The sequence below is a fragment of the Paroedura picta genome, chromosome 3 (assembly GCF_049243985.1).
Source record: "Paroedura picta isolate Pp20150507F chromosome 3, Ppicta_v3.0, whole genome shotgun sequence".
In the NCBI taxonomy this organism is placed as follows: domain Eukaryota; kingdom Metazoa; phylum Chordata; class Lepidosauria; order Squamata; family Gekkonidae; genus Paroedura; species Paroedura picta.
In genome coordinates this window covers 81,678,111-81,704,881 of record NC_135371.1, presented here as the reverse complement: position 1 = coordinate 81,704,881, position 26,771 = coordinate 81,678,111, and the positions used below count along the sequence as shown (strand labels likewise).

At 44.8% G+C, this 26,771-nt stretch overlaps 1 protein-coding gene and 1 long non-coding RNA gene across 7 annotated transcripts in view; one reads left to right on the top strand and one right to left on the bottom strand.

Moving 5' to 3' along the window:
• LOC143832328 (uncharacterized) overlaps nt 1–12,373 on the bottom strand; it is a 105,029-nt gene extending 92,656 nt beyond the window's left edge. The window contains exon 1 of the long non-coding RNA XR_013229202.1: nt 12,122–12,373. This is a non-coding gene — a long non-coding RNA (uncharacterized LOC143832328). The remainder of the gene's footprint in view (nt 1–12,121) is intronic.
• Nucleotides 10,072–26,771, top strand: part of SYNPO (synaptopodin) — a 151,554-nt gene continuing 134,854 nt past the window's right edge. The window contains exon 1 of one of the 6 annotated variants that reach the window (XM_077326564.1): nt 10,072–10,178. The gene's annotated coding sequence lies outside the window, so the exon portion shown is untranslated. The remainder of the gene's footprint in view (nt 10,179–26,771) is intronic. The other 5 variants (XM_077326565.1, XM_077326567.1, XM_077326566.1 and 2 more) reach the window with 5 other exon arrangements.

Here is a 26,771-nt window from a genome sequence, read left to right as displayed (position 1 = left end):
CAGGTCAAGAAGGTAGCCAGCCAGGCATTTTTCCATTTTCGCCAAGCTCGGCTACTATCGCCCTACCTGTCCTCTGAACATCTGGCCACAGTGATCTATGTGACAGTCACCTCCAGAATAGATTTCTGTAACTTGCTCTATGCGGGCCTTCCCTTAAGCTTGATCCAGAAGTTACAGCTGGTACAAAATGCAGCCACTAGGGTCCTCACTAGGACATCTTGGAGGGCCCATATCCAGCCTGTGCTGAGGCAGCTGCATTGGTTACCAGTTGCTACCCAGATCTGGTTTAAGGTGTTGGTTCTTACCTTTAAGGCCCTCCGCGGTCTGGGACACACATATCTGAGGGACTGTCTTTCACCCTATGCCCCCTGCAGGACTTTACGCTCCACGGGTACAAATTTGTTGGTCATCCCCGGCCCCCAGGAAGCGTGCCTGGCCTCGATCAGGGCCAATGCCATTTCGGTCCTGGCCCCCACCTGGTGGAATGAGCTCCCGGAAGAGCTATGGGCTCTGTGGGAGCTTTCTGCGTTCTGCAGGGCCTGCAAGACAGAGCTCTTCCACCAGGTTTATGGTTGAGGCCAGCGTGCGGAAGAAGGTAGGAAAACCCAAATACACCAATACAGGATGGAGGAGACTTGTCTTGGCAGCAGCATATGCGAAAAGGATATAGGAGTCTTAGTAGACCACACATTGAACATGAGTCAGCAATGTGACTTGGTGGCTAAAAAGGCAAATGGGATTTTGGGCTGTATCTAACAGAGTATCATGCTGAGATCACGGGAGGTGATGGTACCACTTTACTATGCTCTGGTTCGGCCTCACTTGAAGTACTGTGTTCAGTTTGGAGCATCTCAGTTAAAGAGGGATGTAGACAAACTGGAGCATGGAAAAACTGGACACTCAGCCCATCATCTGCAGTGAATGTGACATAATTGCCTTCCTCCCTGAAGACAAGATGGACTACATCTGCCCCAAGTGTAAGCTGGTAAGACTTTTGGAGGAAAGGATTAGGGTTTTAGAAGAGAGGATTATTACTCTGAACCAAATTAAGAAAGGGGAGGAGTTTATAGACCAGAGCTGCGCAACTCGGAATAAAGAGGATACAACCAATCCTGAAGAGGATAAGGGGATTGACCTCATTACGGAGACTCTGCAGACTGTTAGGAAAAAGACTCAACAGCGTAGAGCGAGACGGTTCTCGGGGCCTTTGGAGCTCCAGAATAGATTTCAGGCCCTTGCAGAGGAGGTGAAATTGTCAACGAGGGAAGAGGTCCCAAAACAAAGTGTAAGACAAAGTGAAGAGGCCATGGGGATAGAAGGAAATGGTGTTGAGAAGAAGAAAAAAAGTAGAGTACTGGTAATTGGAGACTCCCTGCTAAGAGGAATGGATCGCCATGTGGCTGGGCCCGACCACCTGACCTGAGAGGTGTGTTGCTTCCCAAGGGCGAAAATTAAAGATGTTTCAAAACGGCTGCCCAAACTCCTCAAATCTACGGATCGCTACCCATTTGTGATGGTCCATGTGGAAACGAATGACATGTCCCTGAATACCATTGCTCCTATTAAAAAAGACTACCAAGATCTGGGGAGGAAGCTCAAGCAAATGAGAGCACAAGTGGTATTCTCTTCAATCTTGCCTGTCAAGGGAAGAGGAATGCGTCGGGAGAGGAAGATAATGGAGGTGAATCACTGGCTGCGTAGTTGGTGCCGGCAGGAGAGATTTGGTTTCTGGGACCATGGGATAGGCTTTCTTGAGGAAGGCCTACTAGCACCTGATGGACTGCACTTATCGAAGCTGGGGAAGAATGTGTTTGGTAGGAACCTGGGGAGATTCATCAGGAGAGCTTTAAACTGAAGCCATAAGGGGAAAGAGACGATCAACATAGTGAGTATAAGGAAGGAGAACGATTGGGGGCAGCCCAACTGGCAAGGCCAGCTCATAGGGAACCAAAAGTAAAAGGATTCAGATGTCTTTATACTAACGCCTGAAGCATGGGCAATAAGAAGGAAAAGCTGGAACTTCTCATGCTGATGGAAAGGTATGATCTAGTAGGCATCACAGAAACTTGGTGGAATGATTCTCATGACTGGAATGTAATGGTGGATGGATATGAACTGTTAAAAAAAACAGAATAGATTGAAGAGGTGGAGGAGCGGCACTGTATGTGAGGAAAGGGCTTACTTGTCAGGAAATTCTAGTGAAGGAGAGCATATCTACAGTGGAAAGCATCTGGGTGAAAATAAGCGAGGGGAAAACAAACAGTGTGGTGGTTGGTGTCTGCTACCGACCGCCTGACCAACAAGAGGATGTGGATGCTGCACTTTGTGAGCAGCTTGAGAAAATATCCAAGCGGCAGGACCTTGTCATCATGGGCGTCCTCAGTCATGCAACTTTCTGACCTGCCTGGCTGACAATTTCATTTATCAAATGGTAGATGAACCCACAAGAGGTTCAGCCATAATGAATACTGACCAACAGCCAAGAGTTGGTGGATGAGGTGAAGAAGGTGGGAACCCTAGGGGGAAGTGACCATGTCCTCATAGAATTCCTTTTGAGATAGGGAGCCAAGGAAGCTTGTAGCCATACACAGATGTTGGATTTTTGTAGGGCAAACTTTAATAAACTCAGAGGCATGATGAGTGTCATACCATGGACGAGAATGCTGGAAGGGAAGGGAGCATGTGAAGGGTGGGTGCTACTCAAACAAGAAGTATTGCATGCTCAATCAATGACCATCCCAGAAAGACGAAAACACTGCAGGAGCTCTAAGAAGCCTATTTGGATGAACAGAGAACTTCAAGAGGAACTAATGAAGAAAAGGAAAATGTTTGGGAAATTGAGGGAAGGACTGAGCTCTAAAGAAGAGTATCTACAGGTTACTAGGCCCTGTAGATCAATCATCAGAAAGGCCAAAGCTGAGAGTGAGCTAAGATTGGCCAGGGAAGCCCATTGTAACAAGAAAAGATTTTTCAGTTATGTGAGGAGCAAATGTAAAGTAAAGGAGGCAATAGGCCTACTGTTGGGTGCGGATGGACAAACTCTAACGGAAGATGCAGAGAAAGCAGAAAGGCTTAGTGCCTATTTTACATCTGTTTTTTCCCACAGGTCAAAGGGTTTAGGCACATCTAGAGATGGCAGTAGCCAAAGGATAGTGTCTGGGTGGCAGGTTAACATGGATAGAGAGGTTGTCGAGAGGCATTTAGCTGCACTGGAAGATAATGGAGCAGATATTAAAGGGAGCTATCTGCAAGCATCTGGAGGAAAATTTGGTGATCCAAGGAAGTCAGCATGGATTGGTCTCTAACAGGTCTTGCCAGACCAACCTGGTTTCCTTTTTTGACCAAGTAATAGGTTTGCTGGATCGTGGAAATTCGGTTGATGTCATTTACTTGGATTTTAGTAAAGCTTTTGACAAGGTTCCCCATGATGTTCTGATGGATAAGTTGAAGGACTGCAATCAGGATTTTCAGATAGTCAGGTGGATAGGGAATTGGTTAGAGAACCACACTCAAAGAGTTGTTGTCAATGGTGTTTCATCAGACTGGAGAGAGGTGAGTAGCGTGGTACCTCAGGGCTCGGTGCTCGGCCCGGTAATTTTTAACATATTTATTAATGATCTAGATGAGGGGTTGGAGGGACTACTCACCAAGTTTGCAGATGACACCAAATTGGGAGGATTGGCAAATACTCCAGAAGATAGAGACAGAGTTCAACGAGATCTGAACACAATGGAAAAATGGGCAAATGAGAACATGATGCAATTTAATAAAGATAAGTGTAAAGTTCTGCATCTGGGTCAGAAAAATGAAAAGCATGCTTACTGGATGGGGGATACGCTTCTAGGTAACACTGTGTGTGAACGAGACCTTGGAGTACTTGTGGATTGTAAACTAAACATGAGCAGGCAGTGTGATGCAGCGGTTAAAAAGGCGAATGCAATTTTGGGCTGTATCAACAGGGGCATCACATCAAAATCACAAGATGTCATAGTCCCATTGTATACGGCACTGGTCAGACCACACCTGGAGTACTGTGTTCAGTTCTGGAGGCCTCACTTCAAGAAGAACGTGGATAAAATTGAAAGGGTACAGAGGAGAGCGATGAGGATGATCTGGGGCCAAGGGACCAAGCCCTATGAAGATAGGTTGAGGGACTTGGGAATGTTCAACCTGGAGAAAAGGAGGTTGAGAGGGGACATGATAGCCCTCTTTAAGTATTTGAAAGGTTGTCACTTGGAGGAGGGCAGAATGCTGTCTCTGTTGGCTGCAGAGGAGAGGACACGCAGTAATGGGTTTAAACTTCAAGTACAACGATATAGGCTAGATATCAGGAAAAAAATTTTCACAGTCAGAGTAGTTCAGCAGAGGGATAGGCTGTCTAAGGAGGTGGTGACCCCCCCCCCCTCACTGGCAGTCTTCAAGCAAAGGCTGGATACACACTTTTCTTGGATGCTTTAGGATGGTTAGGGGTGATCCTGCGTTGAGCAGGGGGTTGGACTAGATGGCCTGTGTGGCCCTTTCCAACTCTATGATTCTAACTGGATGCTTGCAGCTGTGTTTTGGAATATTTTTCAAGTTGATTGGTTGTGTTTGATTGTTTAAAATTGTTTTATGTGGTTTTATTGGGGTTTTTATGTTTATTGTTAGCCGCCACGAGACTTCGTGGGAGTGGTGGGATATAAATATAAATAATAATAATAATAATAATAATAATAACTCTGAACATGGAGATTTCCTTTAATCAGCACAGCCAGTAGTACTAATAGATCTTTATCCATGAATCTGTAGTATCCTCTTATAAATCTCATATTCACTATATCTTCTGGTAGTGAATTCCACATTTTAATCCCTTTCTTGTAAAGGAGTGTTTCCTTTTGCCCATCAGGATCAGCAGAAGCCCTTGAGGAGGGAGAACATTTTCTTTTTGTCAGTTCTCTCCGCCCTGATTCAGTTCTTCAAACTTTCTTCCTGAAAATAGTGATTGTGGCATAGATACATGTCTACACTTTCCACAGTGAACACAGAAGCAAAAAATTCATCTCCCCATCTTCTTTTAGCAATCCCTTTGTTCCTTTCTCATCCAAAGGCTCAACTGCTTCTTTAAGGAAATATTTTTGCCTTGATGCTTCAGCAACCTACTCCTCAAATTCTTTTTGCATACATAATTCTTAAATTACATTTCTTTTGCCAGAGTCTGTGATCCATTCTGGACTTCAGGGGTGACTTTCCATTGACATGGATGTTGAATTTAATAGCACTGTGGTCACAATTCCTAGTTCATAAAACAACCTCTATGGGAGACGACTGAAGATCGGGCTGTGCTAGCCCGTTCCGTGATGAGCTCTCGAGCCAAGCAGAGGGCCAGGAGCAGATGCACCTGGCAGACCTGAGTGGGATACGCAAATCTTGCACGCTGGTCACCCCAGGAACTGGGAGCGGCATCCTAAGGGTCCTACAGATCCACAGAGACTGAGTTCTCCGGATCACCGCTGCCTGTGCTCGGGGCCCTGATGGCGTCCTTGTCGTAAATAATTTTCTAAGCTTGAAATGACCAGCTGCATAAAACCCTGCATTCTTCTCCAGATTGACAAGAGCTGAAGTCTGATGAAATCAACACAAAGACTGCGAGTTCTCTCTTTGCTTTCCTATTCTTTAAAGCCAGGCACCAGCCCCCCTCCTTCCCCCCTAACCAATTTACAAGGGAATCCTTTCTTCAGGACGGGAGGCAAGCTAGCTAAATACACTTGTTAAAACAAACAAAAGAAAGAGTTTAAAGATTTGTTAAGGAGAGCTCAGTGGGGGATGCTGACTTAATATGGAGATTGACAAACTGATAATTTCTGATCACCCATACTCTCGCGAGACCTCTTGTCTGTAATCTGTGACTGTTTACAGCTATGGAAAAACTAACTAAGGCACAGTTCTTTCGTTTGTTATGCGAAGGCAACTCAGAGATACTGAAAGTAGTCAAAAAGGTTGAAAAGGAAATTCAAGACACCAAGAAAGAGCTCTCCGAATCGACAGTTTGAAAAAAATAGCTGATGAAAACACAACGCAGCTGGCAACACACCAAACGAGAATCCAATGTCTGGAAGTTAATCAACAGGAGGGGGAGAGAGTGGCAGAAGATAAATCAGAAGCTCTGGAAGTAGAATCTAAAGCTAGGAATGTAAAAATCAAAGGCATTCTGGAAGAATTTGGGGAAACAGACCTAAGGAAGGAAATCACCGAAAGCCTGGAAGACTACTTAGAGGAGGAAGAGATTCGGATTGACAAAATATACAGAGTCTATTCAAAGGCGACCGCACGCAAGAAGCAATCAAGAGACATCTTTGTGGGCCCTGACAGCAAGGCTGCAAGAAATACTCTACCCAAAAAGTTTCAGGCGGCGCCGGTGAGCTCGGTGGATCAAGAAGCACAAATACAGACCTGCCAGCAGATACATCATGGAAAAGAGCACAATTCCATCTTTTGCGACCACCTGAAGGATGTGACGAACAGTGGAGCAATTATCTGGTCTTTCCTAAGAAAGACAGCAGCAACTTTTAGGTTAGGGCCAACATAAGTTGGGAACTGACTATATATTATTTGGGATTGTATTCTTATTGTATTCTTATATGTATTAACAATTACTTTGCTAAGAAAGACAACAGTAACTTTTAGGTTAGGACTAATATGCAATGGGAACTGAATATGTTCTTTTAAAGATAATAACAGACTATACTCTTACATGTATCAACAATTATTTTGTCAGCTGGTTGTTTCTTTTTCTTTTCATCTTTCTGTAAGCACTTTATATACAATAAAAATATAAAAAATATATAAAAAATAAAACAGCCTCTACAACTCTCACCAGGTCTTGAGACCCACTCAGACCATTTCTGCAATGGGAATTTGCCCCACCTTACCACACATCTGGTGGCGGGACAAATTCCCAGTCCTGCTCTATGTCAGCAGCAAGTGACAGCCATCCCAGATTCATTCCCCCATTGTCCCAGGGCAAGGAAATGCAGATATATCCATTTTCCCTTTTTTGTCCTGGTGGCAATGGGGCCTATGTCAGGGCCTATGTACTCTTAGAATATCCTGGAAGCCAAAACAATGAAGTGCTACATAAAGAGGTGGGAGACAAGTGACAGTATCTTCCCTGTCATCCTCTATAAAGTCTCCCTTGTTTAATTTCTGCAACTGTGAAGACTACCCAGTGAGCTAGGCCTCTGGGCTAGCAATGCTGTAATATTTAACTTATTCAAATCTGTAATAAATTTGCTTTGTTGCCCCTGAGTAATCAGTACCTGCTCACCCCCACTGCACTCCTGACCAAGGCACTTCAGGTTTATGAGCTCTGAAGAACTATAAAGCCTTTTTATGGCCACCTTTTAAAATTTCAAATCAGAGTTTGTGACTGAGTAAACATTGGACAAAGCACCAATTTGCCATTCACTCTGCTTAGTATGTACAGCATATGGACACCAATTGTATGATTGATTTATTGCCCATAATTAGCTATAGCCCTACAGAAAGCTCAAAATACTCTTTCACGTAAATTATTATACATATACTAGAACAATCAGAGTCCTTTTAATTCCAGTCTTCACTGCCATCCCACAGGGTGTCTCCAGATTCAAGGGAAGAACGAAGGTCCTGTGGCAGTCTACTGCATCTGGAAGCAACTGAAATGCAGCTGAGGCACAATTTTTCCTAATTTTTAGACTGGAGCTGAGACATGAACAATGGAAACCCATGATCACATTAAGCTGCTTTATAACTAATTGGATTATTGGTCCATCAAGTTCAGTGTTGTCTTCTTTGATTGGCCTAGGCTCCCCAGTATCTCACACTGTGGCCTTTCACATCACCCGCAATCTGATTAGGGGCCATTCTGCACAAGGACCAATGTTGCCAAATGTTCACAGAATGCAGAAACGCTATATTAAATAGTGGAATTTCGTCATTCCACATACCTTTATTTTTAGTGGAATACAGAAGTCCCAGTAGCATTTCATTAATTCCCCACAGGTTTCCGGTCTCGCTGGAATCGTAACAAAGGAAGCAATTTTTTTCTGCGCCTCTTCCCGCCCCTGGCCGTCAATCAAACAGAACAGCCAACGGGCTGTTGTGTTCATGCTCCTGAAAAGCCCCTTTCCCTTTAAAAAACAAACAAACAAACACACCCGTTGAAACGAATATGCGTTCAATCATTGCATCGGAAAGACCTTTTTGCTGGCATAGGAGCTGGCGATTAATCGTTTACACGCTCCTCAAGTAGTACCCCCCCCCCACGGGTGCGATTTGTGGCCGAAATTACGGGCAGTGCCGAACAGGGGGCTGTGTTGTGCTTGGGAACTTAGGGAGCTTTGTTTTACTTTAAATCACTTCTGTCTAGGGACTTTACCCAGAGAAGCCTCGCTCATTCGTTGCTTTTTCCGGTCTAAGGGGGAAAAAATGGCGATTGCTTCTCCGGAAGTTCGGGGCAAGAGCGGGGGAGGGACTTTCTTTTTACCGCTACATTGAGAACGCACATGTCTTTCGCTGATGTGTTGCAGCATGTACACAGAAGTGTAGCAGTTTCTTCAGGGGGAATCCACTTTTCCCGATTCCCCGAAAAGCGCTACAACGAAGCGCTTTCTGCGGGAGTGTTGCAGGAGTGTTGCAGATTGTGTGCGACGTCATGCAGAACGTTGTATTTGTAGCGTTTACCAAAGGTAAGACTTCTGCTACATTTAAGTCGTGCGGAATGGCCCTAGGAATTGAGCTTGGGACCTTCTGTATGCAAAGCTGATGCTCTGCCATTGAGTCACAGTCCCTTCCCTAAGCAAAAGGACTGGGGGTTAGAGAACCAGCCAAAGTTTTCTAGTAAAAGTGCTCTGCCTAGTGAAAAGGTCCCACCAGTGATCACACAATTATCTCCGTCTCCTGAGTGATACAATATGGACCAAGTTACAAAGTATGTACTTCAAAAGCATAGCATCTGTTTCCAAAGCTTCCACCCAGGTGAGTGAGAAATTTAGCAGGCAAACTTTCACTTGGCATGGAGATTAATAGGGAAATGGGGAACAACACATCACCTGCTCAGCGTGTGTGTGTTTGTGTGTGTGTGTGTAGGGGCTGCTATTAAGGGCATAGGAGCATGGCCACTAAAAAGATACATTCCATTTTCCTACAGACTGAAGAAAAAAACAAAAGATCCCAGATTCAGGAATAAATAGCCAAGCAAACAAGTATGGGTCCCATCAGAACTGCATATGCGTAATGTTTTCTATCTCGGTTGTTCTTTCACAGAGCTGTAGAGGGAAATTGCCAGATGTGGCTATAGACTGGGCTCTTTCAAATGGTTCTTTGGCCAGAAAGTGAGACAGGGTAAGCTTAGGAAGAGTTTGAAACTCAAGATAAATATTGAAATATTTCTAAACCATTGCCAGATGTGCGAGTTCCTTATCATCGTACTGCATCATGTCTCATGTGGTTTAAAGTGTTGTCCAAAATTATTCTGACATCTCACCCCATTTCATTAGGGACTGGAACATTCATACATAGTCTCAGAGTAGAATCAGTTCTTTAACTCCAATAGAGCTAAGGAAGAGGGGAGTGGCACCTGGCTATCCCCTTAAGCACAAAGCAATGCAAAACCAAAACTCCACTGTCAATGTCAGTCTTCTGTAGTAAAAGTGTTTGATATGGAGACAGCTGCCTGATGAGCAATAAATAGAGTTGGTGTATACAGATCATTCCCAAAACCATGCGCATGCAGCACTGGGATGAAAAACAGAACTTGGTTGGCTTTCGAAGCATCTTCACATTTTCTGTTTTTCTTTTGTGTGTTTGGATTTTGTAAAGCTCCCAGCCCTTCCCAGAGTGTGTTTTCAGAGAACTGGGCATGGGCTGCATTTATACTTTTGAAGTAAACTCTTTTAAAATATAGGTGGCTAATGTCTTCAGTATGTATGAAATATACCATATGCTGGGAAACAAAAGGGGCTCTGTGCTATTAAAGTTTCAGCTCCACATTCCCCCTCCCCCCCCCCTTTCACCCTTCCTTCCTCTGCTCCTGCTTAGGCAGCTAGGAGGGAGGGAGAAAGAAGAGAAATGCAGTTGCTCTGAGATGCAGGCTGAGGTGGATGGAGAAGGAAGAGTCTGCTGGTGTGGAGTAGCCGGGCAACACCACTTCATACCTTCAGGTAAGGGGGCCCAGCCAAGGAAAAAGATCTGCCCAGGATTGTAAACTGGGGTTGGATGTGATGAGGAAATCAGATAGTAATTGAATATTTGGTATAGTTCAAGGAGAGAGGGGAAAACAAGAATCAGAGAAATGATTTTTATTTCCTCTCACCATCATAATAGTACTGGCTGTGAGTTCTGCCATTCCGGTGAGGCAGAGCATAAGGTAATAAACCATTGTCATTTGCATTGTACATTCCTCTCAGCTAAGCTGCTGGATTTGGGTAATTAATGTTTTCCTACAAATGAAGACAGATGATAGCATTTCAAGATGTCTGTGCATTGGGAATGGAAGGGCTTCACTTTAAGGATACACACCTCAAAGTTTCTTCGGCCTGCTCTTATTTAACAATGTGCCTTTCATTATATGAGGGCTGCTGAATAAAGTTCGGGGCTATCACATGGCTTGGGAAAACCAATCAGTACTGCTCTCTGGATTCCGTTACCTGATGGAATGTCATGACAGTGTGGTGTGCTTGGCTTCTTTCTTTTTCAAGAGCCTTCTTGATATAAATGGAATGCCTAACTAAAACTATGCACTAAATTCCCTTTAGGGTTGCTGAATTAAGCAAACTGCAAAGGGGGGACGGACATCTCAAGGGGCCAGCATGTTCATTTAGACCCACAAACTTCATAAACTGTAATTTCAGTTGTTGGCTATCATCAACAAGCTCTGCTGCTGTTGGAAAAAGGAAAGAGGGTCTCCTTCGACTACCAAAAAGACTATGCTGGGGATCGTGGGACCTTGATAGACAAAAGCTATAGTTGAGTGGGAACTGTAGTAAGTTAAGTGTCTGGATCAACATGAACATGGAAACCTCCACATGGAGTCCCACATGGACATCTTATACTTAAAAACGCACACAGATAAAGGACTGGAAGGACTAGGTTTTTCTTTTTCTTTGATAGTATGGAAGGATATTTCATATTTCTCTCTGCCTTTTGGAAGGCTGAAGGTGCTGACATGTGCCAGCACGATATTAGGCCCTTCTGCTCGACTTTAAAGAAACAGACTGTCCTTTGACTTGTCTATTCTGTCAACATATATGGGTTAATATGGCTGGTGAAGAGGTAGGAAAAAGGGGGGAGAGAGGGAGGGGGGAAATCCAGGGAAGGCAGAAGACCCTGAAGAAAGATGTTGTAAATGTGATGCCAGTGAACTGCCAAAAATAACAAGCTCAGAAAGTTTGTTTGTTTTTTGTCCTACGTCTTTCATCGTCATATCATAACATTGCTGATGGCAGAGGGTTTCTAAAAGGAGATGTCTGATTTTATAAAAAGAAGGCATAAATAAATGCATCATGCTAATAAGCAGCAGTGTCCAATATGCAGAAGTAGGATGAATTTTAGTTGGTTGTATGGGAGATATTATACTGTATCTATTGTCTGATTTTTTTAATTATTATAAGATTTTAGTCTTCTCTGAACTGCATTAAGTGCCCTTGGTGTATAGAAAGACCGTAATATAAGCTAAACTAACTAAAAATCGGATGCATAGACTTTATCTCAATATAAATCAACATATTTTCTTCTCACATTTGTATCCCACCCTTCCTCAAGGAAATGGCAGCATAAGCAGTTTTATCCTACATTATCTTTACAACTCTGTGAAGTAGGTTACACTGAAAATTAATGTGATCTAATGCCACCCACAAATCTTCATGTCTAAGCAAATACCTGAATTCAAGCAAATATAAATCCAACCTTCTATATGCACTGATTATCTGCAGGAATGTATAACACCCTTAAAGCAGCAGCCTATTTCCAGCTAGGGCCAAGGTGCAAGGAATGCAACTGTACCAGTGCAGCTTGGGGGTCTTCATTGGCTTCACTATATTCTCTGAGCTCAATACAAAATATCGGTTTACAATAATAAGCCACTTAATGTGTTGGCCAAACATACTCACGAGTCCTTCTCTCCTCCCTTTTGTCTTGAAAGATTTCTCAGGCTGAACATCTCCTTTCTCTGAACAATTCTGTGCACACCGCTGACAAAGCTGTCCAGCCAAGGGGAAGGGAAATGGGGGCTGTGATTGAAACTTGGGCTGCCCAATGGCACTGAAAGAGTTAATAGAGTGCTGGAAAAGCGGGAAAGAAATAAAACAGAAAGTTTAGGCATGAAATGGTAGTTCAGAAGTTATTTGTGCTGGCTTGCACTTTCACTTTCTGTGTTATTTCTAATTCACATGTGACATTTACAGGAAATGGATCCAGACGGCTGAACACACGTTCATTGATTTTTGAGAGACCTGTTCAGGCATAGGGGTATGTGGATTATGATGCTGGCCTCTCTCCGTCCCTCCCTCCCTCCCTCCCTGTGCCCAGTCTTCTTTCCATATCTTTGCTGGAACCTGCGTAATGTAGTTTATGCACAATGACCACTTCATACATAGGAAGAAATTTCCTAGCATACTTCCACCTATGCATGTAGGCCATTCTGCCTACATTTTGGCCAGCACAAGAAAGTTGGGCATATGGAGGGCAGGAATCTGAGACAGCATATATGCATTCATATTTCTAACGAACTAGCCACTCGCTTCTTCTAAAAAGTTGTTTTGACTCCAAAATGCTTGAACAGACTTGAAAGAGCCTTTTCTGGTCCCGACCCCCAATAAAGAACATGTTCAGGCATTTCTGAGCCTTTTCTGGAGGCATAAACATTTTGTATCAGTCATCAGGGGCATAACCATTGCATCTATTTGTCAATGAACACAATGTGTAATAATACTAAAGCTAAAGTGCTTGCTTTGAAATACAATAGCACTTTGATGAGCTCTTTCCTTGAAGATTGATGTTACTTGTGTGAAACCACTTCAGATATTGCTCAGTCATGCTATCCTTTGGCAAAACTGCTTTATCGTGCTAACTTTATTCCAGTACTAGAAATAAAGCCTGCTGTGAAGGGAAATACAGCGGGCGCTAGTGCGTGGGGAGGAAGAATGTCGCGAAGGAAGGTAGAAGAGGGGAGGAGGAGTGGGAGGGAGAAAGGAGGGGAAGAGGATTTTGCAGGGATGGATAGAAGGGAGAAGAACAGGAAGGGATCAAGGAATTAAGAGAGGAAGTAAGTGAGAGGGAGAGACAGAGAGAGAGAAGAAGGAGATGGAGAAAGGGAGGAAGGGAAGAAGGAAGGAAGGGAAGAAGGCAGGCAGGGAGGTAGATAGAATGGGATGGGAGAGGGGTATATGTGAAGGGGGGAAGTGGGAGGGAGATGGCACTGTGTGTGTGTGCATGTGTTTGTGTGGGTAAAAGGGAGAGGTGAGGTGGGTTGGGCAAGGGGAATAGCAGTGTGTGTGTGTGTGTGTGTGTGTGTGTGTTGGGTGGACGTCTGCTGGGCCCAGGGGAATCCGGGGCCCTGCAGAAGCCTAAGAAGGTTGGTGGCTTGTTCCGGGGCCAGGCGCACCCTCGCGGCTGCAAGGAAGCGGCTGGGCCCGGCAGAAGCCTGGAAACGGCAGCGTAGGGCGGGCGAGGCTTCTGCTGGGCCCAGGCACTCCTTCGCAACAACATGGGAGCGCCTCGGCCCAGCAGAAGCCTTGTGAGGAAGGGTCCCGGGGCAGGAAAGGAGCAGGGATGCCGCATCTTCGGCGCGGCATCCCTGCTCCTTTCCCTAGTGGGAGGAGGGCGGCTGGAGGACTCACTGGGCAGGCAGCGTCTTCTGTCTGTCCGGTGACTCTCCAACCAGGGCAAGCGAGGCTCGGGCAAGTGGCCAATGGACACTGGGGGGGGCCGATCAGGAGCCGCTTTGCGGCTCCTGATTGGGCCCCCCAAGTTTTTATCCCAGACAGGGGCCGCCCTAACTCCTCCCCACTTGCCCTTACTCTTTTATTCCTCCCACTCGGTTTAAAGATGATTGGGAAGTACTACTACTTCAGAATCAAGCCAGCTTGGTGTAGTGATCAAGAGTGCTGACTTCTAATCCGGCAAGCTGGGTTTGATTCCCTGCTCCCCCACATGCAATCAGCTGGGTGACCTTGGGCTCGCCACAGCACTGATAAAGCTGTTCTGACCAAGCAGTGATATCAGGGCTCTCTCAGCCTCACCCACCCCACAGGGTGTCTGTTGTGGGGAGAGGAATGGGAAGGCGACTGTAAGCCGCTTTGAGACTCCTTTGGGTAGGGAAAAGCGGCATATAAGAATCAATTCTTCTTCTACTATTACTTCTTCAAAGATGTTATTATGTAGTAGAATCTTATATCCATAGAAAGTGCCAGCTATGTCAAAGTTGGACCTAATGATGCCAACCTCCAGCTGGGGTATGGAGAGCTTCTGAAATTACAACTAAATCCCAGACTACAGAGATCAGTTCCCATAGAGAAAATGGCTGCTTTGGATGGTGGACTCTATAGAATTGTACACCACCAAGGGTCTTTCCTTGCCCCAAAGCATACCCTCCCCACCCTATACACCCAACCTAGAGCTGGCAACCTCAAACGGATATCACTATTTAAAAGAAAGCAAATATCTTGCAGCAATTTTTTTCCCGGTGGGAAGTGTCACATAATGAAATGTTCAGTCAACTTGAGGGAACCTTATTTAGTAGCTACATAACTGACTTGGTGAATAATTTGGACAGCTTTCCTCAAAAGTAAATTCCATCTTGTCCCGTGGGTCTAGCTCCCAGGAAAGTGTATTTAGATTTGTAGCTTTAGGCCCTATAGAGTTGAAGAGCCAACTTCTCTTGTATGCCCACCGATGTTCCTTGCAATCTGCTGAGAAAGGGGTCCTGAAGGTCCTAAGCCAAGGACATACAGACCTTCTCAGCAAAGGCTCCCACTGGTGGCCATGGAGTCCTCCTCAGACATTAATGGCTCTTCCAGACTCTCAGAGGAAGACTTAAATGCTGCTAAATGGAGTGGTAGGATACATGCCACCAGATATCTCTTGGATAAGTGTGTAATACATAAAAATCTTGGAAATTTGATCTCTGCTGTTTATATTTATTTTAAAATTTTCAACACAGTCCCTCCAGAGAATCTGCTGAAGTCAGCTTATAAAAGTCTGTAGCATTGGGCACATGGGCTGTGTTTCACAAAATCCATGCCACAATAAAATTTGCTAATCTTCAGGGTGTCAAGAGACTGTCATCTCAGGATATGGACTTTCTTCCTCTTCTGCCTAAATACAAAACCGTTTTTTTCCCATGGGTTCAGATTACTTTTAGTGACCTGTGGAAAGAAGGCATTTAATTCCAATATTTAGCTATTTTCTTATTCTTGTAATATTGTAAAATTGGATGTTTATTTTATGTGTAGTTATATTGTTTTGTTCCTTGCATACTGCCTTGCACAAATCGGTCAGCCAGGACATCTAAAAAAGTAGCTACATAATAAAGTCTATCCTAGGCTTTCCATCCCATTAGTTCAAATTTCAGTCACTCTGCAGAGTGACTGAAAAAAGGACAGCAAAGCAAATGAAGAGCTGAAGCTGTGCTGATAGGTGCACACCCAAATCTTAATAGCTCGAGGGGAAACAAGATTTCCCTGCATCTCTATTTTCCCCCTATACAGGTAAACAGTTGCTTTTCATTCCCTTGGAGACAGTAAAGTGCAGCTTTTGGTGGCCAGGTTGCAGTGAGGGCTTGGTAGTCATATCATCAGTAACAGGACAATTGTGTGACAGAAGTAAAATCCTTATTTAAAGGCTTTTCTATTGGAAACAATATCCCTACAAGCTCCACTTCCCAAGACTCTAGGAACTAGACTTAGATTGGGAAAATAGGATATTATTGCATTCCGTGGTGTCCCTCTATATCAGGGGTGGCAAACTGTGGCTCTTCGGATGCCCATGGACCACAACTAGCATGAGGCCCTGCCAGCACGTGCTGGCAAGGGGTCATGGTAATTGTAGTTTTGATAAGGTTCCCCATGATGCTCTGATGGATAAATTGAAGGACTGCAATCTGGATTTTCAGATAGTTAGGTGGATAGGGAATTGGTTAGAGAACCGCACTCAAAGAGTTGTTGTCAATGGTGTTTCATCAGACTGGAGGGAGGTGAGTAGCGGGGTACCTCAGGGCTCGGTGCTCGGCCCGGTACTTTTTAACATATTTATTAATGATCTAGATGAGGGGGTGGAGGGACTACTCATCAAGTTTGCAGATGACACCAAATTGGGAGGACTGGCAAATACTCCAGAAGATAGAGACAGAGTTCAACGAGATCTGAACACAATGGAAAAATGGGCAAATGAGAACAAGATGCAATTTAATAAAGATAAGTTTAAAGTTCTGCATCTGGGTCAGAAAAATGAAAAGCATGCCTACTAGATGGGGGATATGCTTCTAGGTAACACTATGTAGCAGAAGGCTTTCATATTGTAAACGCTACTAATTTGCAGTTCCGCAAGACGTCGCACACAATCTGCAACACTCCTGCAACACTTCGTTGTACCGCTTCTAAGGAAATCGGGAAAAGTGGATTCACACTTTGAAAAGCGCTACACTCTTACGAACAATCTGCAACACTAGCGAAAAAGACCTGTGTGTTCTCATTGTTGTGGTTCCAACAATGCAGTGGTAAAAAAGGCAAATGCCATTTTGTGCTGTATCAACAGGGGCATCACATCAAAATCACAAGATGTCATAGTCCCATTGTATACGGCACTGGTCAGACCACACCTGGAGTACTGTGTGCAGTTCTGGAGGCCTCACTTCAAGAAGGATGTAGATAAAATTGAAAGGGTACAGAGGAGACCAACAAGGATGATCTGGGGCCAAGGGACCAAGCCCTATGAAGATAGGTTGAGGGACTTGGGAATGTTCAGCCTGGAGAAAAGGAGCTTCAGAGGGGACATGATAGCCCTCTTTAAGTATTGGAAAGGTTGTCACTTGGAGGAGAGCAGGATGCTGTTTCCGTTGGCTGCAGAGGAGAGGACACGCAGTAATGGGTTTAAACTACAACGATATAGGCTAGATATCAGGAATAAAATTTTCACAGTCAGAGTAGTCCAGCAGTGGAATAGGCTGCCTAAGGAGGTGGTGAGCTCCCCCTCACTGGCAGTCTTCAAGCAAAGGTTGGATACACACTTTTCTTGGATGCTTTAGGATGCTTTGGGCTGATCCTGCGTTGAGCAGGGGGTTGGACTAGATGGCCTGTATGGCGCCTTCCAACTCTATGATTCTATGATTCTAGTTCATGGACAACTCGAGAGCCACAGTTTGGGCATCCCTGACTCAGGTAATGATCCAGCCATATAGGGTCTTCTTCTGTTTTTACAAGAGGAAAGTACTCCTTACGTTTTCTCATTAACAGTTTGGCGTGTAGGGCCCAGTCAAGTTTTAAAAACAGCCCTGGCTCCCAACCCCCCTCCCCTCAACTGCACCCATAGCAGTGGCCCCAATAGATGGGACACTTTCTCACTAGCCCATTCATCACTGAAGCTGTTGCCCTTGGTAAAAGGACAAAGAAGGTCAGGCCATCTTAAATAGTTGGAATGGTGAATGGGGTTGGAATGAGAAGGGTAGAAAGTGGTATATACATTCAAAAAACAAACAATGATTCCAAATAAACAATTCCTCTATTTCATGGCAATCTTAATAAACGTATAGCTGTTTCAGTTTGTTTGTTTGTTTTACAGGAATGCCCTATGTTTCTTTCCCTTCGAGTGCATTATTCTAAAATGCATGGACAAGGGACAAACATTGTGGGGTAACGTGATGAGTAGCAATAGACACCCTACCATGCACATGAATAAGACGATTACTTAATTAAGGCATTGGGAGTCAGGCAGTAAGAGACTCTGGAGAAATGAACGTTTAATTTCAAAATTATATCCCCTCTAGTGCTCCCTCCCTGTTCAAGTTTTAAAAGCAACAGTGCGCGTTTCCTTAGATCGCATTACTGGATAAGCATGCAGCTTAATGAAATCCAGTGCAAGCTGGGGATAAAACAACACAAGCCAGACATGGCTGTTCCATCCACTTCCTTTTATGGGGCACTCTTCCCCCACCCTGTCCCATAAGTTCTCAACCCTATAAGCTTTTCAAGACAGGGGCTTTTTCTTTCCTCTCTTCCTCAAGAAGCACCATAAAGAAAGCTGGGTCGATAAACAAGTGGGAGACAGAAAGATATCAGAGTTGGGCAAGCATTCCTAAGCTTGAAAGGGCAAGCTTGAAAGTTGGGCAAGCTTGAAAGAACCAAGCAAATGGTTGGAGTGTGTGTGTGTGTGTGTGTGGGGGGGTATTTTGTTTTTAACAAGCTTCAGAACTGTTTCTACTCAGTAGAAAAAACCTTTATTCAAGACCTAGGAGGCTCTGTGCAGCTGCACAGTCATCATGTCTAGAACAAACAGAATACAATATCACAGTCATCATGTTAAACCTCTAACTAATCTTATGGTCAGCAAGTGTCCCTTCTGATAACATTGGAAGTTGCATCATCACATGGGGATGGCAATAATGTCACCCACATCAACTGGCCAGTTTCTTCCCATTGCTTAGCAGTGCAATGTCCAGAAGCAGGAGATCTCTTGGCACAAGCAGGCAAATGGGAACCCTCGCACCAATGCCCAGAATGGTCTGTATACAGAGATATATAAATCTGACTGCCTTCTAGGGTGCCCTGGAGGATTTTGGAATCCCCAACAGCAGTTCCATTGATTCAGTGTTGGGAGCCTGATCTTCAGTTTACACACTGGCTTCGGGTGTCAATTTATAGCATATTTTCCATTCTCCAAGGATAACAAGGGGAGGGGAGGTTTCAAAAGTCTGGTGTCATTCCAGTCGGGTTTCCAGAAATCAGTCAAGGCAGTGTTGTCTGGTCCAAGATCAGGCTGCTAGAGATCAATCAAGGCAGTGAGACTAGGTTCACTCCAGCTTTTCATACACAGTCCTGCAAAGACTCATCTTCACTATTGGGAAGTAGTTGGCATCAAGCCAGGAGGCATACACTTTGCTGCCTAGTTTATAACTCCATTATCAGCCTTCTCTTGCAGTGTTCTAAAGGTGCAGGTGACCTTGGAGGACTAGGAATGGCCAGCTGATTTTCACCTGCTGGATTAGAGTTGGAGGGTAGAGATGATTCTGCACCAGCTCTTTACTGTAAGTCCCAGCATGCCTGCACCTCATTTTCCTGCTAGTTGTCTTTTGCTGACTGAGCTGGCTACACAGGGAAGTTTTCACCATCATTAAGACCTGGCTGACCCATGACATGCTTTCTGAGTTGAAAAACAACTCCAGTGGGTCTTCTTGGATGTTTAATTGGCTCTATATCCCTTTCAGTCTCATTTCAGACCATGCTATGGGATGAAGACAACACTGGTTGACATCTCCATTTGAATGTAGACAAGGACTATATTCTCCTTGTTGCTCTTACTGAATTTATCAAAGCCCTTGACACTGTTAGTGGTGCCATCTTATTGAGGCATTCAGAGGGTGAAACAGAAATTCAGGGAAGTAGACTAGTTTAAATTATTTCTTATGGACAACTCAGAGCTCTAAGTTTTTACCAGTTGTCATCAGTGTGGGACTCAACCTGTGGGATTCCACAGGACTCATTATTATCCATAGTATGTTTGAGCCTGTGAGAGAAATAATTTGTACTTTTGCTGATGACACTTCCCCCCTCTGTATTTCTTTATCCCAAATATCCAATTATATACTAGAGAGCCTAATTCATTGCCAGAAGTTTGCGATTAAATGGTTATGAGTAGGGAAAAACTGAATCTTGATGGAGATGATGTTGGCTGGGATTACAGGGATGGGCACGAAACTGGCTCACAACCCTGAATTCCCCACGAATATGGTCCCCCTTTGGTTCAGGGAGGTGCCATTCCTGAGCATTCCTCAGAGCTTTTATCCAGTTGGGTTTGGAATTTGGGAGGTTGGACCATTTAAAACTTCCATTTTACTGCTCCCCCTTCTGAATAGAGGGAAGTGAAACAGAGGTTTTAAATGGCTGGCAGCCATTTTAGGGAAACAAAAAGAGCCTGCTGAAAATGGCACCAAGTTTAAAGGTAGTACATCAATTATAATGAGCTCATAGACCTTTTCTTTAAACAACTGATAACCAACCAATTATCCAGACATGACAGTCAGTATTTATACACAATAAGGTTTTATTATCTTATTAGAGAGGCCTAAGCCCAAAATGATTCTTCTTTGAATATTACATTCTCTGTAATAATGCTCTACTTAAATCCTGTGAACATGATATAAAAGGTTCTTCTTCTGTGTTATCACCTGCTGTCTCCCTCTTAGCTGTTATTTAGCCATTTTAAGGATGCTGTGAGGCTTTGAAATGGCTGGCAGCCACCTCAGCAGTCCTTTTCACTCCCCCCCCCCCCCACACACATACTTATAAGCAGGAAGAAGCAAAATGGTCCAGCATGTATGTTTAGGGGCTTCTGGTTTGGTTGGACTTGGAAGTTCAGTTCAGGAACACCTCAAACTTCAAAGTGAGCCAGAATTTTCCACTTCCATGCCCTGTGGCATGCCACAGGGTGCAGTGCTCTCCCCTACATTGTTTAACATCTATATGTGCCCTCTTGCCCAGTAGGCATGGAGTTATGGGCTTGGGTGTCACCAGTATGCAGATGACACCCAGCTCTATCTCCTGATGGACAGCTGACCAGACATCCCCCCAGAGTCATTCACCAGTTATTTGGAAACAGTGGCTGGTTGGATCAGGAAGAGTTGCCTGAAACTCAACCCCTCCAGAACAGAGGTCCTTTGGCTAGGTCGGAAGGGGAAGGATCAGGATCAGGAAGCGCGTCTCCTATGCCTAGACAGGATACAACTGACATCTGGGCTCCAAGCTAGGAATTTGGTGTGACCTTGGATGCCTCCCTTTCCATGGAAGCTCAGGTTGCAAAAGTACCCCAGACAGTGTTTTTCACCTGCACCCAGAGCAGCTACCAGCGCCCTACCTGTCCTCGGAACACTTGACCACTGTAATGCATGCAATGGTCAATTCCAGGTTAGACTACTGTAACTTGCTATATGCAGGCCTGCCCTTGTCTCTGACCTGGAAATTGCAATTGGTGCAAAAGGTGTCTGCGCAGGTCCTCACTAAGTCATCTTGAAAGGCCCATATCCAACTGCTGCTGAGACATAGGCTGCCAATTTGTTTCCAGATCAGGTTCAACGTACTGGTTTTGACCTTTAAGGCTATACGTGGTTCAGGCCCTACCTACTTGCGGGAGCACTTGCCGCCTTATGCCCTCCACATAAGTAATCCAGTCAGTTTCAGTAATCCAGTCAGGAGGTGACCATTGCATGCATCACAGGAGCTAGGGCACTAGACAGAAAGGGCACTAGTTGCTGCACCTGGGGAAGATAGTAAAAAGCCTGGTGGACAACATTTGTGACCAGAGCCTCCATAGTGAGGGATCCAGTGTCACAGCCAGGCTCTTGACAGTTGTTAATTGGACTCCATCACAAGCCAGGAGCAACCCATCTGGGGCATGACAGCCCAGCCAGTGGACCTTCATTTTAGCTGGATTTAATTTCAGTCAGCTCTGCTTGAGCCAGTCTGCCATTGCCTCCAAAAACCTAGTCAAATGTTTTGTGGGGGAGGGTGGACAGATGGCTGCTCATCAACAAATATAGCTGGGTGTCATCAGCATGTTGATGACCCACAGCCTGAAGCTCTGGATCAGCTGGGCGAGGGGGATGCATGTGAATGTTATATCACCAGGGAGAGAATCATTCCCCACAGAAGCCCACATATCAGGGCATCTACTTTCTGCATTGTTTATAGCAAGGATTCAACTAGGTCTGAATCTGCACGGAGCTTTTATTCCAATCCCAGGTCGATTCAGTTCCTGTCGTCTCCACTGAATGTAATTTCCATTTTCATTTTGGCCGCTTTAAATTTTAAATCGGCATGAGAAAGCATGCAGCTCTCTGATGGTTCCAAGCCGCCATTGTAAAAAAAGCCCTGATTGGCCAAGGCTTCAGTTCAAAGGCTTCTTCATTCCTAGGCTGCAAGCTTGCTTTAAAGGGGAAGCCCTAACTTTTCTTGGCAGAAGCTCCAGAAGTCCTAACTTCTCTCGGTAGAGATTTGCCTCTTGGTTTTTTTTCTCCCTCCTCTGCTGTCTCCGGTCCTCTCCCCCCCCCTTCAAGAAAAGAAAGAGGCTCCTTCTACGCTTGGCTTCCCCCCCCCTTCTGAGCTTCCCTAACCATGTGCAGAACACTTTTCTGTTTCAATGCGGAGGGGGGAATAGAAGAAGACCCAAGTTCAAATTGATCTGGATTCAGCAGGATCCACAACGGAATAAACAAAGTAAGTGCAGATTCAGCCCTGGTGTTCACGGACTCCCAGGGGTTCCATGGCAGTGGCATAGGGGGTATGTAGCCTTTCTGTTCCTGCCTTAATAGATTCAGCCACAAACTAGGCCACTTCCATTACTCCCCTCTCCCCCCCCAATCATGAGTGTGTTCTCTTGTGATTTGTGTACATCCATGGGGGTGGAGCCTACATGTCTACTCCCATCTTAAACTGACTCCTGCCCCTCCAGTCCTTCTGAAGCCTGCCTGTTAACATGGGTGATGTCATTTCTGGTGGGTTGTGGCAGGGAGGTATGGCCAGTTGACATCACTTCCCCCACTCCTCAAAGCCTGAGAAATTATTTCAGGGTTTTCTTTGTGGTCAAAAGGTTGAAAAAGGCTGGTTTATAGGATGCCGCACAACACTTTTCAGCTTGCATGATTTCCTAATTACTGTAACCCTGGATCCTATATTATTGTTGCTGGTTACCTTGTGGTATCTGACTGAATTGTTTTTATGGTAGAAAGATGGGCTACAAATGAAGTAATTAAATAAAGGGTGTTCACTGTGACATGTATTTGCATTTATATTTTATATATTCATATTTCATTTAGTACTCCACTATGTGTATGTGTTTAGGTCGTTGAAGTCTTAAGATTCCCAAAATACAGTAAGTGTAAATGATTTCCCTTACTTATGATGCTCTGACTCATTCTCTGTATTTGCAGTATAAATGCCACAATTTTGCTTGTATACAGTTGACAGAAATATCATTCTAGTTCAAAAAAGAAATTACAGGGAACAACAAAAGGCAAAAATGCCAGTAATTCTATAGTCTGTCCAGTCCTCTCACAGCTCATTGTAATCCCTGCTTCCCCATGCTCCAGTAGAACACTGAAGTAGGAAGTATCCACTTTCTTAAGGAGAAGCCTAGCTGATCCAGATCTATCTAATGCTAGTGAACCTCAGAGCTAACCTCAAGGGTGGAGAAGAGGAAACAGGAAGCTGTAATTGATTTATTCTTACCTGTGGCTCAGGTGACACTGACCAAGAAATAAGTCTGGATGGATCACATTTTCCAGCTACTGGTTAGTGCTAGGGGTGCGCAAATACCTGGCCATTTCATTCATGGCTCTGTTCATCAGCTGCAAACAGTAAGCCTTTTTTAAAAGATAGACTCATAGTCTATTGGTCAGATTGTTCATGTCTGTACAGCAATTTCGTCCTTCATTCATTCATTCATTCATTCATTCATTCATTCATTCATTCATTCATTCATTCATGATTGAATTTATATACCACCATTCCCAGCAAACTGGCTTGCGGCAGTTCACAGAAAAATAAGATCAAAAATACAAATACAAAGAAAATCCAATAAAATATCCCTTAAACCAGCGGTTCTCAACCTTACCTGCTCGGCGACCTCAACTCAGTGGCAGCTGTGGTGGCAATGTGTGCAGGTGGTGTGCGTGGGTGTGTGTGCGCATGCATGTGCATGTGCCCAACAACTGAGGCGGTGTGGATGCAGCCATTGCCATGGCTCCGCCACTTCCATCCGCCTCCACTGCATGCCACTGCTGCCCACTGCTGCTGCCTGTGGTGGCGGGCAACCTAACAACCCTGGGGGAGGGGCCAAGGAACTCCAAATGGGGTCGCAACCCCTAGATTGAGAACCACTGCCTTAAACAATACCCTTAAAACAATCCCCTAAACATCCAAGATGGTGGTGTACTACATTTTTTACAAAAAATATTTCCCATACTCCAGGCATCAGTCTCAGCCCAGATAGAATATGGGCTGGGAGGATAGAGTCAGGCTCTTGGCACAGTCCAACACTGTACTGGGAGCTGGGGGGGGGGGTTGATCAAATACCCCAGGGCTCCCACCCATCCTCAACTGAACGCCTGGTGTAAGAGCTCCATTTTTCAGGCCCTGCAGAACTCAGAGAATCCCAACAGGGCCCACAGCTTGTTCCATCAGGTATGGGCCAGTACCCAAAAGGCCCTGGTTGCGGCCAGGCACACCTCCCGAGCCCCTGGGACCTTTAGTAAATTCATACCCACAGAGCAGAGTGCTCTGTGGGGGTCATAAGGAGGTAGGTGGTCCCGTAGGTGAATAGGGCCCAAACTGCATAAAGCCTGAAATGTCAATCCAGTACCTTGAACCTGATCCAGAAGCAAATTGGTGACTAGTGAAGTTTAAGTAGTGGCTGCACATGAGTCCTCCAGGAAGACCTGGTAAGGACCCATGCCACTGCATTCAAGCCAATTGCAATTTCCAGGCCAGGGACAAGGGTAGGCCCGTGTAGAGCGAGTTGCAGAAGTCTATTTTGGAAGTGACCGTTTTATGGATCACAGTGGCCAGGTGTTCCAGAAACAAATAGGGTGCTAGTAGCCGGGCTTGGCGCAGATGGAAAAACACCATCCGAGCTACTTTAGAGATCTGAGCCTCTATAGATAGGCAGGCATCAGTACAGTATCATGCAATCAAGTTTTTTGTGCACATGTATTCTCACAATGCCTGATGGAATGCTGTTCCCACCCTCCCGATCTCCACTCTGCTCCGTGGGCAATCATTTCAATGCAACCAGTCACAAATCATATACAAGAGGCATAAAGAAATGCTGTCTTTGTTTTAAAACACCCTGCCATTCAGTATCTGCCTAAGTAATCTTTAGCAGTATTAATGGCTGCCAATTTGTTTGGATTGGCAGCATTTTCCACACACAAGCTAGTTCACAAGAAAGCCCAGTGCACCACTGACAGGTGTGCATTCAAGTGGTTTGGTTCTGAAGTGAACAGCCCTGTTAATTGCTCAGAATTCCTACAACCCACCTGACCCAGCTATTAAGGTGTACTCGAACTGGGATGTCATCTGTGTATTGGTAATGCTTGGCTCCAAATCCCTTAATACTCCCCACCATCACTTTCATGTAGATGTTAAATAGCAAGGAGGACAAGATAGATTCCTGTGAGACCTTACAGCATCCATGTCATTGAGGTGATCATCAGTCTCTCATTCCATGCCCATCTACCCTCTCCAGAAGGATATCATTGTTGATGATATTTAAAGCCCCTGGCTGACCATCAAGAGGGACACACTCTCCCTGCTGCTTTCCAAGCAAAGATAGCTAGGGCAGTCACAGCTATGGCAGCCTCAGCCAAACCCAGGCTTCAATCCTGATTAAAATGGGCCTAATTAATTTGTCTCCCCCAGAAGTTCCTGAACATGGATAGTCAAATATCTTGCCCTCAAATAGAAAGCTGGCCACGAGGCAATAGATATTTGGGTTACTGGGGTCCAGGTGTGCCTTCTGCAGGAGAGGTTTCACAATTGCCTTTTCCAAAGCTGCTGGATCTCTGTCTTCCTTGACCCACCCAACCAAATGAACCTGGCTTTACACCAAAAGCTATGAAGAGCAAGAGCTGAGTCTAGATGTGGTGCATTTCCAAACAGCTTGTCTACTTCATCAGGTCTCACCAGCTGAAATTCATTCATGCAGCCAGGACCAGGCAGTGCTCCAACAGCATCTTGAGATTTAGCTAAATCAATCATGGGAACTAGATTGCAGTAACTGCAAGTGATTTTATCTGCAAAATGTGTATCAGAACAAGTCAGTATGTTTACAGGGTCAATCTCCTCAGGGGCCTGAGACAAGACTCTGCAAAAGATTTGCTGGAGGCAGTGGTGGAGAAGTGACCTTGCTTTACCCATATTTAGTTACATTTACTTTGAGTCTTCCTCCACTTGCACTCTAAGCATCTGCCCAACTATTTCATCACCCCAGAGTTCCAGTAAACCATCCTGGCCTCTGCAGGAGAAGAGTGGGCCATTGGGAGCATTCAAGTCTATTGCTTAGGTTATCTCAGCATTCCATGCACCAACCAAGGCTGAGAAAGGAGCCCAATAAACTTGCTGACTGTAAAATTCCCAAGGCACATCAAGAAACTTCCTGAATCTCTCAGCCTCCCATGACAGACTCTTGTAGAAGTTCCCAGTATGATTGCTGGGCTAAACTTTTATCAGATAATGGTTGGTCCATGACAAAGGCGGAGTAGAAAATTCCCCTATTACCAAATCATGCACTCTGTCCTAGAAAAAAACAAGTAAATCATATGTCCTGCTATATGCCCAGGTACCAGAGTGTTCTTGGTGGCCATGAGGTCCTGAGCTGCTCCGATCAGCTACTGCATAACAACCTGGCATTGTCCATGGACGCTGAATGGAATGTCTCCTTCCCTACAGTGCAAAATCTTTTGCACCACAATCATTGTCCCTGCCAATTATAGTGTATTCTGCTGTGATGTGCTGGTTGTGTTTGTGATGATGAAACCACTGGAGACATAAGGC